The following is a 19,971-nucleotide window of genomic DNA, read 5'->3' on the forward strand; positions in this document are numbered from 1 at the left end:
ATGAAACCTGTTCAACGACAACACAACTGTTTTGAATCACGATAACTTTATTGTTACTTGACAAGGAAGTTGTTTTGAAACGAAAATGTTGTTTCTGGATGGGTTTCCCGTTTATACACAAAACAAGACTGTTGTTATTAAACAGCATTACTGTAGGTGATTGTGTTGTAATATTACAGTGGATTTTTAACAGTGTGGTTCGGGTACGGTGACGTCAGGATGGCCGTATCAAACCCTGAAGGCAATTTATGCATTTTGGTAAAAAGCGGAAAAAAATGGTAATTTTGTAATTTTCTCCCATCGGCCCCCTACTGCTCGTAGAGGGTCCCGGTGGTCTTAAACTGATAAAGCGTGATCAGACGTTTCCATTTCCGTCTCGGGAACATCATTTGGACATCTGGTTCAGTTTCTATGCTCTACAAATCAAAGAGTTTACATAGTATGCTCTAACTGGAGCATGCCTGCAAGCACGCTCTAGCTAGCGCATGCATGCCAAGCATGCACTAACTAGTGCATACATGCCATGTACACGCTTCCTGATGCAGAAAACTCCCTATCCCTTATGCAGTAAATGTATCCTTCAGTTAGCGTGTACATGGCATGTATGCACTAGTTAGTGCATGCTTGGCAGGCATGCGCTAGCTAGAGCGTGCTTGCAGGCATGCTCCAGTAAGAGCATACCATGTACACTCTTTGATTTGTAGAGTGGCTGTTTTTAGAAAAATCAGTAGAAGTCGAATTTTTGAATTTTTAACGTCGATGCGCGAGGGTCAAGCTTTAAGTTACAGACCTGGCCTAGATCGCGTTAAGTTTGTATTGCCATCAAGTAACTTTGGCGCGCTATTACGTTTGCGATATCGAAAAATCGTGTTTCACGGCCCACCCTACCCAGCACCAAACAAGGTGTGAGTTTTTGGCCCGCCCTTCTTTAGTCAGGGCTGTAAGCGGTTGAACCTTGCACTTTCTGACCCCGGTCTGGCGCTTTGCTCGGGTGTTCTAGAGACCCAAAATAACGATTTGAGAGTTGGAGGCACCCTGGGGAACACTGCAGGGACCGGTGGGAAGCAAAAAATCTACCTTTTGTAGAAAAAATTCCTATTTAACGCCTAAAAATCACCCGAAATCGCCGCTGCATGCGTATATCTTGTCAAATGTGGACCCGTTTCTGTCTTCTTGGCTTTACAAATTTTGCTTCAACATGGACCTTCACTTACCAAGGCGTAGAAGAGTGTCATATTGTCCTTGGGGAAATATCTTTCAGAATTGTGTACACCAAAATTAGCGTGAATGTCTTTGAGGTTGCTCGGAGTTCCGAGTCATTTCTTTTGACGAATGTTAGAGTTATTGCTTGTTTTCCTCGGGCCGTTCCCTTATCGAAACTGACACAGTTGACTCAAAACGCATCCTAAGAGAAGGATCATAATTGTTTGTGCTGCGCGAGAAATATTATAATGTAAGCGAGGGTAGGTAACTGAAGAGAAGACGTAGATGTTAACTGATTAAATGATGCTAAGACAGGATCTGATAGACTAGTGAGTGCTGAGAAATTCTCTACAAATCGAAAAGCGTACATTGAATGCTGTCGCTGCAGCATGCCTGCAAGCGCGCTCTAGCTAGCGCATGCCTGTCAAGCATGCACCAACAAGTGCATACCTGCCATACGCTTCCTGGAGCTGACAAGTCTCTATCCCTCATGCACTAGATGTATGCTCCAGTTAGTGTGTACATGGCAGGTATGCACTTGCTCGTGCGTGCTTGCAGGCATGCTCCAGCTAGAGCATACAATGTACGCATGTCGTTTTGAAGAGATACACACTTCTATGGGAAAGCGCTTGGAAAAGCATAGAGTACTTGCATCGCACTGTAAAGTCCGAGCCTACATCAGCCCCTGGATGTACAGAAACCGAAGTACGATGAACGTACTTCTCGAGATGTTAGGGCCATTCAAGTGCTCCTCCACGTATCACCTTCGTACTTGGGGTATGCCATGTACCGTACATGTCATTTACTGTACATCCCTGCACCGGACAGGGGTTGCGCTCCGCGGGCTGCGGCCCGCCGTGGACGGAGTGGGGGATGTCCCCCGTTCTCCCCGCGCCCCGCCGCCACCGTCGGCCAATGAGGACCTCGCGCGGACAGCCGTTCAAATAAACCGCCTTGGTTAGGTTGGCAGCATTCTAGTCTTGTTAAGTTGGCCACTCTTACCGACTGTCTTCTGTCTGTCTTTCTGTCTGTTGCGCGTTGCGCGCGCTCTCGGCGCTCTTGTCTTTGTTTATATTTTCCTTTAGCTCAAACTTTGTTGTGTATCTGTGCCTGGTCACAAGAATAATAGATGGAAGTGCAACACAGTTTAAACTCCAGTGATCTCTTCAACAAGGAATAAAAAGGTAAGCAATATTTCTACTTTCTAACGGCGGCCGGGCGCCGCGGCCCGTAACCTAGCAAGGTCCGCACTGAAAGCGAACTTTTGTTTTTGCCGATAACCTGTAGTTGTGAACTCGAAGAGTTTTACGAGCCTTATCGTGTTCGGCACTCACACAGGGATATCTTAAGCTTCCGCTAGATTTTCCGATGAAAATTGCAAGTTCGGTAATACTTTGCCATACCACTTCTGAGGTTATGAACTCTTAGGTGCTAATCTCTTTTTCGCATGTTTCAGAGAAACTCGGCCTCCAATTATGATTCCGAATTCCACTTCTTGTTAAAACTAAGGCGCATCAGCTACAGAACATTATAATATGATTCCTCTGGGCTCTTATTTGTTCTCAAAGTCTGCAACGCAATATAATGTAAGTAGATATTATCTCATCATACCTTCGTTGGTTTGTGTGTTTGTTGATAGTTTTTATTTTCTTTGTTCCAGGCGAGTGATCTAGATGTGGGATGAAACTTGGACTACGATTGAGACTCTTGAACTCCAGATTTCCTTTTTAGTTGCTCGTCTCAGCTACTGCACACTATTTTTGTTTTGTACTCTGACATTGTCCACGCGTCTGAAATTTTTGAACATCTTAAGTGATCCATATTATTATGATGTAAGTACACTCTCTCATTTCATCATATTTTAGTTAGATTATGTATTTTTTGTTAGGTGTTTATTTTATTTTATATCTTTCAGTCAAGGGACCAAGATGTGGGATGAAACTTGGCCTTCGATAGAGATTCTGAACTCCAGATTTTACTTTTAGTGGCTCGTCACAACTAATGCTGTTTGTTTTGAACTCTGACGCTGTCCAAGAATCTACAACTCCAGTCTTCTTCAGTGGTCCATTTTAATATGATGTAAGTACACTCTACTCTCATTTTATCTTAGCTTAGTTAGCTTGTGTCTTTGTTGTTAGTTTTTATTTTATTTTCCTTGTTCCAGACAAGTGATGAAGATGTGGGATGAAACTTGGACCTGGCTCAGTTCTTAGTAAATTGAGGCACCTACTGAGTGTTATGTCTATTTGTTATTGACGACACCTTTTACTTTCTTATTTAATTACCATTGGAAAGAGATTATGGTTATTTTTACACTTTTCCTGTCAGCAAGAACAAACGTGTTCAATTAATGGTCTATTTATGCACGTCAGCAATTTTCATTTATTGGGTGATTTGTGAATACTTTTTTTTTTTTCTGTGCATTAGAGCAATAGGGAGATTGTTTTATCATTTTTGTTCTCAATTTTCTTCAGGTCTCTTCCAATAGCATTCCATTTTAGTGGGTGTTCATTTCTGAATCAATTAGTATCATTGGAAAGAGATTATGGTTATTTTTACATTTTCAGCTAGGACAATCAATTTGCAATAAAATCACTTCCAGCATTTCCAGCTTTTCATTCCCCACCCCCCAAACCCGACCCCGGTTGAACAGACCATACAAGCGAGACGTACATCCAGTGTACTTCTGAGACGCACACGACGTGCAATCCACACGTACATTCAACGTACTACTTGCTTAGCACGGGGCATTCAGGGATGTAGCGGAAAGGGAGCGGAGGGCGGGGCCGTCCGGCGCGGCTAGGAGTGGTGGGGGGACGGCCCCGGCGTGTGCCACTATGTACGTACTCCTGTACCTTACTTCTTTCTTGCTACTCCATCGTACTTTCTAACTTGAATATCGTCCGTGCTGCTGGGCATGGATGATGTTTGTACAACTATGTAGGGCCGGCCCTAACAGTGCGGCGCTCTTGAAGAAAACGCTTGGAACCCACGCGCCCCCAGAGATCCGTACTTGTCTTCGTCAACTATGGAAGCAAACATTTTACCATTTGCACATTCTGTTGAACGGTTGGCAAAAACAAAACCCATTTCCTAAATCAATTTACATGGGCACTTTTCATGCACCCATTTAATTTAGTCCAACCCATTCTTACGGGTGCAACCCGTAACCCATGTAATGGGTGTCTGAAAAGTACTCATTTGTATGGATTGCACCCATAAAGGATCTAAACCATTACAAAGTGTCCAAACTCGGACAAGGCTTGTCATTATTTCTTTTCCAAAGAAGGTTTATCAACCGTGATAGTCGTCACAAACATAACTTTCGGCGCTAAATACAATGGTAGTTTACAAGTTACCCCTAATTGGTCGGTGGGTAGCGGGTTTGCCTACCTTTGCATCACACTTTTGCCTAACCTAGCAGGCGTTTCTTAAGCGAACGCAAAGAGCTGGGTCTCAATGGGTCCTAACCCATCCAGGGATTAAATGGATCAGAACCCATGGTCGAATGGGTTTTGTCTGCTATGGAATGGAAAAACAAACAAAAAAAAACACTGTACTTACAAGCTGTCAAGCAAAATAAACAAGCTAGGGCCCGCCCTTCCGTCGAACCGAGTTGCCAGCTCCGCTTCGCTGCGCCGGCAACTCGGTTCGACAGGGGGCCGGCCCAGCTTGGCCTGCCGGCGGCCTTTTCTCGGGCCTTCGGCCCTCGCATCAGACCCAACTTGGCCAGTCGAAGGCCCGGGCCTTCGGCCCACTCACATCACACACACACCGTGAGCGGGTAAAGCAAAGTTATCGATGTACCATCGTGACTTAGGCCCGCCCTTCTATTCACAATATGCGAAAGTCCTTACACTTTTTACTCCAACTGTCGGCGGAGCCCCCCAGCCCCGACAAGTCAAAAAGTTACAAGGGTCAAGATCGTGTAATTGGTAGATGAAGCGACTCTATCTAGAACGAAGGGGGGGTCTGGGGGCCCCCCCAGCATGCACCAAATTAAAGCATTGCGTGCCGAAGGCAGGCTAGCGCCGCAGGCCAAGGTATGGACGCCAGGCGCGGATTGGAGGAACAGGCAGCGAGACAACGCGAAGCCTGTTACGACAAGACGCGGTCTGGCGTAAACCTACCTTTATTTTTAACTTCTTACATGCTGAGGGGCCCCCCAGACCCCCCTACATTCTAGGTAGAGGTGCTTTTTCTACAGATAACACGATCTTGACCCTTGTTGGCTGAGCGATAGCGAAGCCTGTTACTTCAGTGGGGTTGAAAAGTTTTGTCTGTCTGTCTGTCTGTCTGTCTGTCTGTCTGTCTGTGTGTCCGCACTACTCCTCCTGAACGGCTCGGCCGATCTCGGTGAGATTTTGCACACTTCTTGGGTATGTCCTTGGCTCGGCACACGCGAAATTTCACCATCCTAGCTCAAGTGGTTCAGTTTTTATAGCCGAAAAACACCTAAAAAACGGCGAAAAATAGAGCTTTCTGCACATAGATCACTTCTGTCTTGGAGAAAGGGGGGTCTGGGGGGCGGAGCCCCCCAGCCTCGACAAGTTAAAAAGTGACAAGGGTCAAGATCATGTTATCTGTAGATAAAACAACTCTATTTAGAATGTAGGGGGGTCTGGGGGGCGGAGCCCCCCAGCATTCAACAAGTTAAAAAGTAACCGACAATGGACAAGCCATTGCCTGCCGCAGGCAGGCTAGCGCCGCAGGCCAAGGTAGGTACGCCAGGCGTGGATTGGAGGAACAGGCAGCGAGACATCGCGAAGCCTGTTACGACAAGACACGGTCTGGCGTAAACCTACCTTGTAACTTTATTACTTGTCGGGGCTGGGGGGTCCCGCCCCCCAGACACCCCTTTCTTTAAGACAGAAGTGATTTATCTGCAGAAAACTCGATTTTTCGCCGTTTTTTAGGTGTTTTTCGACTATAAAAAACTGAACCAGTTGAGCTAGGATAGTGAAATTTCGCGTGTGCCGAGCTAAGGACATACCCAAAAAGTGTGCAAAATCTCACCGACATCGGCCGAGCCGTTCAGAAGGAGTAGTGCGGACACACACACGCACGCAGACAGGAAAAACTTTTCAACCCCACCTGAGTAACGGGCTTCGCTATCGCTCAGCCAAAAAGCCCCATGGCTGTTACAAATCACCCCATGCTGGGGCGATTCGTAACACCATGCAAGGGTTCCGGAAACGTCTTAGATTTCAAAGATTACGGACTCCAGATTGATCCAATGGAGCTGCACAGTCTAGATGAAGGTCCAGACTGCTCAACTGGCACAAGTTTGGCACCGATATGCAGAATATTCTTAATTTTGTATAGTGAATTCCGAAATCTGTTACAAATCACCCCATACTCCCTTACTCATTCTGACCTTATTTTTGAGAACATATTTGTTTGGAATCAAAGGCTTGCCTTTGAAGGTTGACCGAGTCACGAGCTTGTGGCATTTTAAAAGATTGTTTCAGGCGCTTTGAAGAGAAGTACAGATTTTTAATACATTTACCTGATACACTTCAGAGACTTATTCGAGAAATTGGCTTTGTTAATGTTGAATGGGTTTCATGGAATGTCCATGGTAATGACTGAATCAAAAATCATAAATCTTATGTTTGTGATTGTTACGCTTCAAGTGTTTGCAAACAAATAAACTTTGCTGCTAAGAAGAGCACTGAGAAAACCTAACAAACTATTTTGGGCCTTACAAAGAAAAGTAGTTCGTATAACAAAGTATTTTGAGCATACGTAAGCTTACAAAGAAAATACTTTGTAATTTACGAACTATTTCTTCGTATAACAAAGTATTTTAGTTTGTTATACGTATGCTCAAAATACTTCGTAAGGTTTTAAGAGTGAGGAGAAAAGACAAGGCAAGAACTGATATTGTTGAGCAATCATATTCAGCTGCATTGTCTGATACTGATTTGAAGCTTTGTATATTTTGTTTGCCAATGAATGCATCTTTATGTGACCATTGATTTGTACATTTTCATTCATTCAAGTTCTCCTTTAATTTGTAAGTTTTTTATTTATTTGTAAGTTATTGGAACTTTTAGTGTCTTGAAAATAAGAACTTGCTTTATTATTCAGTTAAAATTATTGTTGAATTATGTTGTTTGTTTTTAGCAGATGATACCTTTACTACACTTGAAACATATCTAAAACTATTAGACACATAAAGGTGTCAGCGTGCTTTTACTCCCAAATCCAGAAATCAAGCGGTATCCTAACAATAATATTAGGGTGGTGGCTGCCGGGCGGGATCGTGAGTGTCGCATGGCAGGCAGTCTGCGCGGAACATCGACAATCCCTCCCAGGTACAGCGCGAGCGGCACCGGCCAACAATGCCCTCCCTCCCCGGGTACAGCGCACAGAACAGCAACAATGCCTCAAGGCTCGGCATAGCTCGGGGAGCGGCGCATCGGTGCAGGGTGCAAGCGGATGCAAGCGCAAACCACAGCTCGGCTCGCACCACTGGCCAGCTCCCAGCTCGCTTAGGTCTATTTATTGGGCTATCTGTTTTATTTCTTACACAATTAATCCCGAACAACTACCTAGAAGAAAACCAAACGAGTATCATCTGCTTTCATTAACGTTCGTTGAATGAGATTTTTTTTAAACTTTGAAACTTTTACTAAGTTTTACTAAGAATTTCGTCCTAAATACTGCACTTTTATGCACTTTTAGCGGGAAAATGTCACTTTTTTCGTCACTATTTCCTTAGGCGCGAGGTCGCACGCAAGGGCTCCCAGCATGCATCTCGGTTGCGCTGAACTATCTTGCGGGAGGACTTCAGTTTTTGAGAAGTGTGTGTCTCACAAAGTGACTCACCATTGGATTTAATGCTTTTCAGAAATGTTCTGCCTCACCTGCCAGCGGGCGTCGGTTTCGCCGCTCTGCGTCAAGAAGGACCATCGTGTGATGTCCCTGGACCGCCTCTATACCCACCTGGAGGCCTGGGAAGCCATTCTGCACCAGCGGGTCCAGAGGGAAATGGAGCAGCGTGACCGTGCGGCCAGTGCGCTGGTAGTGCTCCGCGAGGTGGGGGCGGCGCCTTCGCCGCAGCGAGCGAGGCTGCATGCGCTGCAGGCGGCCGGAGGAAAGCTGGCCTTAAAACTCCCTGCGGACCTGCGGGCTTGAGGTAGCGTAGCCCTTGCACAAAGGGGGTAGGGAAAAAACACGCTGTTTTGAAATTCATACCGGCGCACCCGGAAAATTGTTCATTCATCTATTTTTGGCTGAGCGATAGCGAAGCCTGTTACTCCAGTGGGGTTGAAAAGTTTTTCATGTCTGTCTGTCTGTCTGTCTGTCTGTGTGTGTGTGTGTGTGTGTCTGTGTGTCCGCACTACTCCTCCTAAACGGCTCGGCCGATTCTGATGAGATTTTGCAGGGTCATTGGGCATATCCTTGGCTCACCACACACCAAAATTCAGCTTTCTATCTCAATCCATTCGGTCATATTACCGAAAACACTTTAAAAACGGCAGGAAGAAGACAACTTTTTTGGAACTTTAAATTTTTTTGTCAAATTCAATGTCGTTATAAATTTTTTTGAGGCTGCTGATGACGAAAATGAACCCATTCAGACCTCCGACCGAAAGTTTAGCCCCATTAGTGAAGATTTGATGACCAAATGCTCTTTTTGGGGGGATCACGCCCATTTCCACGGTCTCCCAAAGGGGGCAGCCTGCCAAAGGGCAGGTTAGCGCCGCAGCCAAGGTAGGTGTATACGCCAGGCGTGGATTGTCGAAACTGGCGCAGCATCGCGAAGCCTGTTACGACAAGACACAGTCTGGCGTACACCTACCTTGAAATATCCTACACCAAAACTGAGACTGGTCAAAAATTATTTAGGGGTCGCCAATGTTTTTTTAAGGTCCAATTTCACCCCTGTTTTGCTAAAATCCGATTTTTTTTTTCTGTGTGTTCTGAGTTCCAGAGGAACTGGAATAAGGGCGAGCATTCCGGACTCGATTTTGAGTGATTCCATCAAAGGAGCACACCTCCAAAATGGTTTTTTAGCAGATACCTTTACACTTTAAAGCAAACGTAGACATTAAGACTCACATTAAGGTGTCAGCTAGCTTTTACTCTCAAGTCTAGAAACCAAGCGCATATCCTGATAAATATTGTGTGGGGCGAGATGGTGGCTCGCTATGGCTGGCTCGCTCGCTCGGTGGCTGAGGCGCAGCCTGGGCGGAAACCCCCGTTCCCCGCGCGGTCCCCCTCCTCCCCGCGCGGCCGCGCGGCCGCTTTCTTGTTTTTTACAAATTTCATATCAATCACTGAAATAAGAGCATACTGCCACAACTACGACCTAGGACCGACCCAGGACACAGGACAGTACCAGACGAGTATCATCTGCTTCCATGAACGTTCCTTGAATGGAGATTTTTTTTTAAGTTACACTTTCCTGTAAACAATTTGAGCAAACGTATCCCTTGAGAGCAACAAATATAAGAATGCACAATTGGAGGGGATCGTCCCCTTATGTCCTCTTTATCAGCTCTGAGGACATAAGGACATTTTCTTCAACAGTTCCATTTCCTATGTAGTTCCGATGTACCTTGAAGGTTGGTAAGAGAATTAAAAAAAAGCCATGTACTCCATGTGAAGCAGATGTAATCATTAATTCCTTATTATATAAAATATAATGCGCGGATATAATTTCTTTTTACTCGGAAATGAACAGAAATGATCGCCCGTCGTCCCAGAACCATTTTAGAGTACTTATTTAAAGATATTCGAAATAATTTCTTCCCATCATCCCCTTGAGCTGCATGCGGAATTTCTTGCAAGGTCTGCCACGAGTAGACAAATACAAGAGTAATGAAATGAGAGTAAGATCTTTCGCGAGCCCGTTAGCTTAGGTAAAGAAAGGTTAGACCATATAGTTTTAGAGTTTAAGGGAAAGCTAGGAACCACTCGTCGGTCCGCAACACTTAGTCCATCTTTGTTCCCAGTCGATGTGTGGAACGTGCACGAGCAGGCGGTTGACAGTTCGCACAGGAAAAACAACGTTGTCGAGGCGTATCACTCCAAACTCCAGAAGATAATGGTAATCCACCATGCGAATGCCTGGAAACTTTTGGTTGAACTTCGTTCAGAGGAACACGACTTCTATCAGATTCTTGCCCAAGTTCGAGCTGGCCACATCAACATCCGGCAGCCTGTGAACACCAAGTACAAGGTTGGTGTACGCCAGGCCAGACAGTGTCTTGTCGTAACAGGCTTCGCGATGCCGCGCCAGTTCCGACGATGCGCGCCTTGCGTTAACATCTACCTTGGCCTGCGGCGCTGGCCTGCCTTCGGCGGTTGTCGAATATGTTCAAAATGACCGAAATCAGCTGATCGGCCGCCTGTGACGTTCACTCTAAATTGAAAGGCGGTAATATTTCCACCCTTTTGTGGCGGTACTTATTCAAAGGCGGGCTCCAGATTTTACCGCCTTTGGGAAGCCGGTATAGTGTTACAGCCACAAAAAGGCGGTACATCATCAGGCCAGGAGAAAAAATAGTTTGAGGTACTTGAATAGCGGTATGAAGTTACCGCAGGTTCGATAATTATTTCCGTGACTGCGCCATGTTGAGTAGTTGATTATGATGATTGACTTAAAAGTACTCAGATTGATGAAAGCAGCTTTTCTCGTTCACGGTTTCAGACAGACTGACATGAGTGTGCAGAACAGGGGGTAGGAGTGTTGGTCAACTACAACAGTGCGCTAATGTTCGGCACGCTGGATTTTTTCGCAGACACACTGCGGGTCCGGCCTCGCTAGGATGGTGGGTAGGGGAAGTCGAGACAATGGCCCGGCCCCTGGGTCGGTCACGTCGACCAATTCGACTTCCTCCGTCAGCATCAGAGCACCCATGTCACGAAGTCGTTGAAGGAACACAGCAGCATCTTCAACGGCATGGATCATCCGACGTAACATGCTGGAGGGAATCACCAACTGCAATTATGGACACACACTGTTAACGATTGCCACCAGAAGGAACTAAATAGCCAACTATGGCACCTAGACATCGAATAAAACTAAGCATTTCGTTTCCAGACATACGAATGTTACCTGAATCAAGTTCCTCCTGAGAAATTGGTGGAGGTTTGTTAGAAACAGATGATCCATAGTCAAAATTTTCAACATTGAAATAAAGCTGATCTAGAGTAAAATAATTTTCAGCTGTAAGATTAGACAAGATCAAACCCAGGTCTACTTTGGCAACGCGTTCAAGAACATCATGAAGCCAATCCTGCGAAACATTGTCAGCAACATGAAAACCTTCAACATCATTCCATACACATCTCTATTTGATACCTGTCTTGGATACATCATTCAAAGCAAGGTCAGCTTCGTAAGTTTTAACTGTACGAAGCAATTCAACACACTCAGTAGTTGCAGAACAAATTTCATGCTTAGACATTTTACACAGCCTACATGGAAAATTAGCCATAAAACACTCGACATGGCCTAAAATGCGATGCAATCTTAAATTGTCTCCTACAATCAAGCCAAGTTATAAATAACTTTGTTTTGTACCCTCAGAAGTTGTAACAGATATTCCATGTGAATGGAGAATATTAAGTTCCTCAGTAACCTTGGCAAACACAATATGATTGTTGGATGTTTCAAAATAAGGATCATCAGCTTTCCTATCATCAGAATGAAACAACATGACTAGAAAATAGTTCTCAAGAGCTGAAACAAACTCAGGAGGTAAACAGGGACACCACACATACACAGCTCCAATTTGATACACACCACTGTGAGAACCAAGAACATTGTTGTTTTCCAGGTCATCAAAAAACAAAAATAGGGGAAACACAATTTGGTCTGGAGTAAAATTTGCAAGCTTTTTTTTTCAAAGTTCACTTAAACGAAGTTGCTGATAATGTTGTGTCCAGACTCAACAGCAAGGCTTGCCACATATTGCATAACAGACTCCAAGACCTTAGGTAACTCAAAGAAAGATTTTAGAACTTGACGGAGTGGAATGAATTGAGCAGTAACACTTTCAGATATACCAGAGACATTAGTTCGTCCACAGATAAATGTTTCTGGATCAATAAAGAAGCCTTTCTCGCTTAATGCCTTGAATCGCATAAACTCAGAACCAAGGTTTGCAAAGGGTAAGCTCAGAGAAGAGATAAGTGATGGGATATTGCATTTGACAGTTATATCAACACCGGCTGTTTCTAATAACTTAGACGATTCAGATGACACAAGTGCAAAGTTGTTAGTGAGTAAATGTGTAACATCATCAACAACAGTTTGAACATGACAACGAGCAACATGTGGTATGTCATACAATTTGTTCACAAACAATAAAGCATTAGTAAATAACACATCCTTAACCCTTGAACTACCAAGGCACGTCCAAGATTGAATTCATATTAATGAATGTCTTTTTCTAACCATTGGGGTCAAATTTAATGTAAATAACCAAACCCCAAGTTCTATCTTCACCGGGGCTTTTAAGAGTTGTAGCCAAATGGCTACATTGGCTGCCCCCGGTGTGGGTCTTAAATTTTTGTCGTAAATTTTAAGCGCAAGCAAATTTGTTTTTGGAAAGCAATTTTAAATAGAATAATGAAGCATCTTTGTGGCCTTCCCTTGACACCGGAACAAGCCATAAAACCCGTTTTTCAGAGCCGCTAACAGGGATTTTCCAGTTGTAGCCAAATGGCTACATTGGCAGTTCCGGGTAACTGTAATTTTTCCTCTCAGACAAAAATGTGCCAAACCCAATTAAATTGTCAGTGGCAAACTCTCGCACAAAATTTAAGAGTTGTAGCCAAATGGCTACATTGGCTGTTACAGGGTTAAGTTGGTTTAGGACTAAATCAATTTCATTAGGCAATGTACTGGTTGGCATTGATTCAACGCAAACTCTCTCGCTGTCAGTACCAGAACTGGTTTATTTCTCATAATTACCAGAGAGAAAACAATCTTTAAACTTTCCTGCAGAGTCATCTATAATATAAACAGAGGTTGAAGCATACGCATTAGGTAAATTGTCATCAGAACTTAATGTAGGATACAAAACTTCAGGATGGAAATTTAGAACGTGTTCTCGAAACCTTTTACAATTGGGAATCGATCTGAAGCACACTGCACATTTCCTATTTCCGCTTTCTAAGCGACCCCGAGATGAAGAGCGAAGCGCAGAGCGCCACCGTGAAGGACCCCGTCCAGGCGGACCACCCCAACAGCATCAAGCTCACCATGAGCTCGGTGAAGGTGGCGGTGTGTAAAGGCTGGGACGCGCTGCACGTCAAGGTCGAGCAGAAGCTCTACCCGACGGTGGGCCCCGGGCTGCTCCTGCGCCCTGCCTTCCTTGGGGTCCGTTCGGCAGAACTGCACGAGATGTGGCGCTGCTCATGGCAGCCCATGTTCTCCAATCACCTTCCACGAGGGAACTTTTGTTGCAAGTTAAAGGAAAACTGCAAGTACAAAATAAGAAAACTTCAAATAGCGCTAATCCTATCTTCAAATGAAGCGCTTTCTCCATATCTTTCTTCTTTCAATTGCCTCAATGTTTGAGTCTTATCGTGTGGTATTCAAGTATACGCTTCAGGCCAATGGCTTAGAGGAAATAGTTCAGTAAGAGTCAAGTCGTACCAAAGTGGTCTTGTTTATTACAATCTTATTAAATCTGACCATTATGACAATGCCAAAGTTCTTCTCTGGAGGGGGAAAAATTGGTTGGCATCATGCACTCAACAGTACCCGTAAAAAAACTCTTAATGACTTCCTTCCTGGCAATGCTCTTCCTGTATTCATCACATTCCGTAGTAGATGCTTTGGATTGAAGGACTTAAATGGCTGAGGTCCTCTTCAAGCTTCGAATAATTTGGTGGGGTACGCCATGTTCAGCATGTATTTTCTCTTTTAAATCTTTATTTCCAGCTTCAAAGGCATATGTTGAAATACTCCACGCATTTCCATATCTTCGAGCATTGTCTGCGGTATTAGATCTTAGTCTTACGTATCAAAACCCTACCAGGTCTGGTCAAACAAAAGTTATCTGTTTTTTGTTGTTGTTTTTTTTTAAATCTTATTAAATCTGATCATTAGATCTTAATCTTCATCATCAAAACCGTGCCAGACCTGATCATACAAAAATTATCTTGATTACTACAGTCTTGTTCCATCTGGTAATTAGATTTTAGTCTTCTTTATCAAAACCCTGCCAGACCTGGTTGTTTGGCCACAAGCCGAATCCTTTGGTTTGGCTTCCAGCTAGACCTGTAAAGACATCATTGAATCAACACCGAGAAAAATCTCTTTCATCTGACAAACGAATCAAAAGGAAACTATAACTGGCTTGAGACTTGTATTTTTGTTAGGGTTCTGTCAAGGCCTTATTTTGCTTCCTGTGTTGCACCAGCAATAAAATTTAAGAAAGGAATTCATTGGATTCTACAAGTCAGTACTGTTTTGTTTTTCTTATCAACCATTGAGTTGATCCTTGCTGTCTTACACTGTTAGGTCGGAGTTAGGGGCCCATAAGGCTATTTAGGGTCCGTTTTGAAAAGGTTTTGGGGCCGATAAGGATCTTTGCACTGGAATCCCGCTATAGGTCGGGCGGCCATAAGTGCAATGCCCTGCTTTCATGGGGGTTGGAAGCCCCGGGCAATATGGCTTGGCATTCCCTAGGGGGATATCACAGGCTTTGCACCAAGGATCGCTTTTGGCTCAGTGTGGTCAGGCCGCTTATACCGGGGTTGATGAGGGTTGCAGGCCGGGGCTCGCTCGGGCACCCCGGGGCCCAGGCTTGGGTGTGGCGCCGGGGTGTTGGGCCTTTGGGGGCAATGCCCTCGAGCGCTCGGGTGGCGATCGTCTTTTTTTTCGGTTCACGCCGGCCCGCCAGATGGCGCCCGGGCGCCTGAGCAGTGGGGCCCCAGCGGGTTGCCTACCCTCGGTTACTGTGGGGGTTTGCCTACCCTCAGGTACTGTGTGGGTTGCCTCCCCCTCGGGCGTTTGGATTTGTGCGTTGGTTTGCCACTCAGGGCGGGGTCAGTGATAACAATACAGATGAAGATCTAAATAGCTTTTAATAATGTAGTAAGCATGTTGAAAAATTGTACAAAAGTGACACACATTACAGGGATCTCAATGCCGAAAAAAAAATATACAATTTTGGTAATAAGAACAGAGCAAGGGACATCCCCCTCAACCCCTGTGAAAAAAGGAAATTAGTACTTTGGGATACAATCAGAATTTTTTTCTAAGCCCGCCTCCCAACCACTCGGAGTCACCAGACGGGTGGCAGCCCTTCACTTCGGTTTTATTTGCAAAACAAAATAATGAAACAAAGAGCCAGAAACATAACAGAGCACGCAATACAAGGAAGTAACACAAAATTTGTAAGTTATGAGAATATGCATTAAACTTTTTGTCCGAAAATTTGATAATTCATAATGGCAGTGCATTAAAAAGAATGAAATTAATGGAATGGACAAAGGTAGGATAATGTTGATAACTGCAAGAAAAGTGAGATTAGTTGGGAAGAATTGGAATGCTGCTTAAAAATTATTTGGACAGTCTTGTCCCTGCACACATCTTTATGAGGGGTTAACCCCCTCTTCTGATATAAAGATGACTTTTTAGAGATAAATCTTAGAGACAAACGGTCTCTAACAGGTATTTTTAATAATCATCGTAATCAAAAGAGGGGGTTAAACCCTCTAAAAAGAGTACAGGGACGAGACTGCTCCCTCAAATCACAATTTCAGTAAGGGTAATAAGACCCGAACATATTTACAAGATGTTATGATAAACAATCAGAAAAATAGGGAACAAGAATAAAATAACTAAAATGAACAGAATAAACTAGTTTAAAGGAAAAGAAAAAAATAAATAAAATGATCAAGAGTAAAATAAATCAAATGAGACATAGTAAGATGAACACAATGAAAAAGGTAAAATAATGTATAAAGCTGCAAGTAAGACAGATTAGTGACAAGGATGGGTCCCCCCCCAAAACGTAAAATGAGATTTATACAGTTATAATTACAAAATTTGCATTGAACATTGTGCGCATCTTATGCGGACCTTTGCTCTTCCCACCCTGCCCCTCACTGGCAAACCATGATGTATGGCTGGCAAAGTCCCACGTATGCATGTTCTTGGGGTTCTCCCGGATGTTAAAAAAGGGGCCTGCTCCCCCAGGGCATCAACGCCGTCTCTGACGGTCAGGTTATGACCTTCTTGTGTGGCGCAGAGCACCTCTCCCTTTCCCTACAAATTCCATCCCGGGGTTGCCCTTGAAGATACAGGCTTATTATTAAGAAGTATCATTTCTCACTCATTAAGTATCATTTCTCACTCACTCACTCACACACACACTCAGACACTCACTCACTTACTCACACTCACATTATTAATAGTACAAAAAGAAAATGAATTAATTAAAATGTCCACTCACTCACTCACTGACACACACACTTAATCAGTCACCCAATCACTCAGTCACATTCACACACGGCATTACGTCTGTCAAAAGTTAAAATTAAAATGCAGAGTGATTATGACGGGGCCGGGGGGGGGGTGACTGACAGATGATACTGAAGGCTATGAAGGCTATGGAGGAAGGTGGTGGAAGACTGTTGGCTGAGGAAGGTGGTGGAAGACTGTGGGCTGAAGAAGGTGCTGTTGTTGATGGTGGCTGGTATGATAGGCATTAGTGCATTCGACAGGGTCCCATGGCGGCACATGAGTGTACATTGATGTACATTGATGTACAGTGACAACCCTGGGACAACTGTTGTACAGCAGCACACATTTCTGGCAAAACATGTGCCGTGGAGCACTGCAAAGTACAGAACACTGATGAGAGACAATTTCCACAGCACACGCAGATGAAACCTTACGAACTATTTTGAGCATACATAATACAAGCTAATTTAGTTTGTTTTGAAGAAACAGTTAGTTAAGAAGTATTGCTTTCACTAATGTATGCTAAAAACACTTTATTGGAACAAGCTACCTTCCTAGTTTGTTATGAAGAAACAATTAGTTAAGAGGTATTGTTTTCACTAATGTATGCTCAAAACACTTTATTGGAACAAGCTACCTTCCTAGTTTGTTATGAAGAAACAGTTAGTTAAGAAGTATTCTCTTCGTAAGCCTATGTATGCTCAAAATACTTTGTTACAACAAGCAACCTTGCTTTGTAAGGCCCAAAATAGTTTGTAAGGTTTTCAGAGTGCATGAGCCTTTCGGCGTACCTATGCGCTGACAGCAGCTTGGGGTGGTGGTGGTGGTGGAGGCCTGGGCGACGATCGTGGGCGGAGATAAGAATTACGCAAGTTATGATATATGCGAACCTTGTAGATCCTGGCATTTTTCACTGCAAAAGAGAGGGACAGATTATTAGACGTTAGTCTTCATCAATGGTCAACAGGTCATGTCAAGGGAGGCATAGAGCCATTGGGACAGGGCTACACATGTTTCATAGCGATGAGATTTCCTATAAGCCAGGGCTAAAGAGAGTGACAAGCGACATCGTATTCAAACTATCATGACAAACGTCACATTCTAACAGATGTGACAGACCCTACACATAATGCCAGCTAACCAGGGACCGATTATTAGACGTTATTCTTCATCAATGGTCAACAAGTCATGTCAAGGGAGGCATAGAGCCATTGGGACAGGGCTACACATGTTTCATAGCGATGAGATTTCCTATAAGCCAGGGCTAAAGAGAGTGACAAGCGACATCGTATTCAAACAGTCACATTCTAACACAAATCACAGCCCTAGACGCAACGACACCTAACCTTAAACTTGCACGGATTGCGACCACTGAAACACACGAGTGCACTGTGTCAGGTGCCAAAAGGGGTGCCAGAGGGGCGATACACTAGGCAGGGACTTACTTGTTTTTTGGCAGTTGGAGAGGCAAGACAAGAGTGAATTCTAAATTTCATGATCTTACCTGCAAACGTCGGTCCATGGCTGTGAACGCTTTCTAGATTATCCAGGGTTTGAAGAGGAGTGGAGTTTTTGTTCTTGTCCCCCCGCGCAATCAGCTGTCGGCGTCAGCTGTTTATGACGTCTTCTGCTTCTGTTATTGTTTTGTAGCAGACCTGCAGTCTTTTCGTTTCCCCGGATAAATAATAGGCATTCCTTGATGCTTCCTAACAAATGCCCATGTTTGAGAGCACAGACGTGTTGCGGCAGGATGCGGCCACTGGTGCTCCTGCTTTCAGATGCAAATGACGAGTTAATTTCCTCGCTTGTTCAAGTTCACAGTATTAACCTCCAACCGACATGGCTGCCTGAGTAATTGTGTATTTTGCGTTTGATGACTCGCTCATGACAAATGAGTAGCATGGGATCGGCGCTGTAAATATTATTTTAGTGTCATGTATTTTTGGTGTTCTTTTCTGTTTGGTTTTATGTTTTGGTGTTGTGACAGATGTTTTGGGAAGCTAGGAGAAGCTCCAGACAAAAAAAAAACCACTTGGTCGGCGACATCATAGGACCGGGCACCTTTGGTGTTTTATCGGTTCCTTGTATGCATACGAACTGCCGAAAAGACATTTGGGCGAAATCCGACCGCCCCTCTGGATTTGGCAGGGGTCAAAACACCCCAAAAATGGCCATTTTCGACGTTTTGGGACTAGATGGGTTCTGCCAAACCGAAGCTCAAAAAAGTACCCAAACGGGTCCTGGGCAGAGAAAAAAGTGCGATCTTTCGATTGCCGGTCCGCAAAATGAGTTTGGACAAGCCGTTTAGGCGCTATGGGGCGCCAAAGTTGACAAATTTCACTATTTTCACTAATTTTTCGAATTTTTTCTTCTTTTTTCTGAAATGCAGTTTTGATGGGCCTGATGTGTCAGAAATGTGTTCTTATCCTCCTTTCGTCATTATTTACTTGAAACAACCCCGCTTCAGCTAACTTTAACTCTCATTTTCACGCTGTGCACGCTTTTCAGCAACTCGAACGCCTGGCCGTTAGGCAGCCACCCCAGTCCAGCGCATGCGAGTCGTACGGGCCTGCCTATGCGGCAGGCGCTCGAGGCTCGCGGCAAGAGTGGCGGCGGCGCGCGGTGGGCCAGAAGACCGGCACCAGCGGCCAAAATTCTAGACGCGTTTTGAGCTCTGAAGTCGCTAAATGGCACTAGAACGTGTGACCTCACCAACGGATTGCCCTCCGAACGAGGGATCATTGGTGGGGTCACACGCTCGGTTCGAGTTCTGTTTAGCGACTCAAGAGCTCAAAACGCGTCTTGAGTGTTGCCCGCCTGCGCGGTCTTCTGGTCCACAGTATGAGAAAATATGAAATACAATTTCTCATTCAATTTACACATCACCAGACATTAATGCGATTTAAATTGCAGAACATAACCTAACGCAATATCTTTAACCACAACATACCGTTGCTTTCATCCATTTGGAACAAATTGTAGCTCAGTGGTTGTTTACCGCTGTTTACATCGATGCCATACGTTAGGTTAGGTCACGCATGGGAGGTTGGCTAAGTTGGGTGGCCTGGCTTGCCGAAAGTGGAAACAAAAGACAAAACGCAGTTGTCGGTCTGAAGAGCGGTTTCTTCAAACTGGGATCGCTTGGATAATCCGAAAGCACGCTCCACGTTAAAAGTACAACAACAAAACAAACAACAAAAGCCCATTCGGACAAAACAAAAAATAATGGAGAGGGCTCGTGTCGGGGGGGCGCCGGAGTTTAAAAGGCGCGGGCCGGAAAGTCGAAGCAGCGACGCGCTGCATCAGCAGTCGCGCCGCCGGCCAGC

General features: G+C 44.5%; 1 long non-coding RNA gene across 1 annotated transcript; it reads left to right on the forward strand.

Moving 5' to 3' along the window:
- Positions 1–2,165: 2,165 nt before the first annotated feature.
- LOC117648148 lies at positions 2,166–3,253 on the forward strand. Its single transcript, XR_004587860.1, has 4 exons — positions 2,166–2,387; positions 2,660–2,789; positions 2,864–3,035; positions 3,119–3,253. It is a non-coding gene; the product is annotated as an uncharacterized LOC117648148 (long non-coding RNA).
- The last annotated feature ends 16,718 nt before the right edge of the window (positions 3,254–19,971 follow it).

Source organism: Thrips palmi, unplaced genomic scaffold (assembly GCF_012932325.1).
Source record: "Thrips palmi isolate BJ-2018 unplaced genomic scaffold, TpBJ-2018v1 HiC_scaffold_3, whole genome shotgun sequence".
Lineage (NCBI taxonomy): Eukaryota > Metazoa > Arthropoda > Insecta > Thysanoptera > Thripidae > Thrips > Thrips palmi.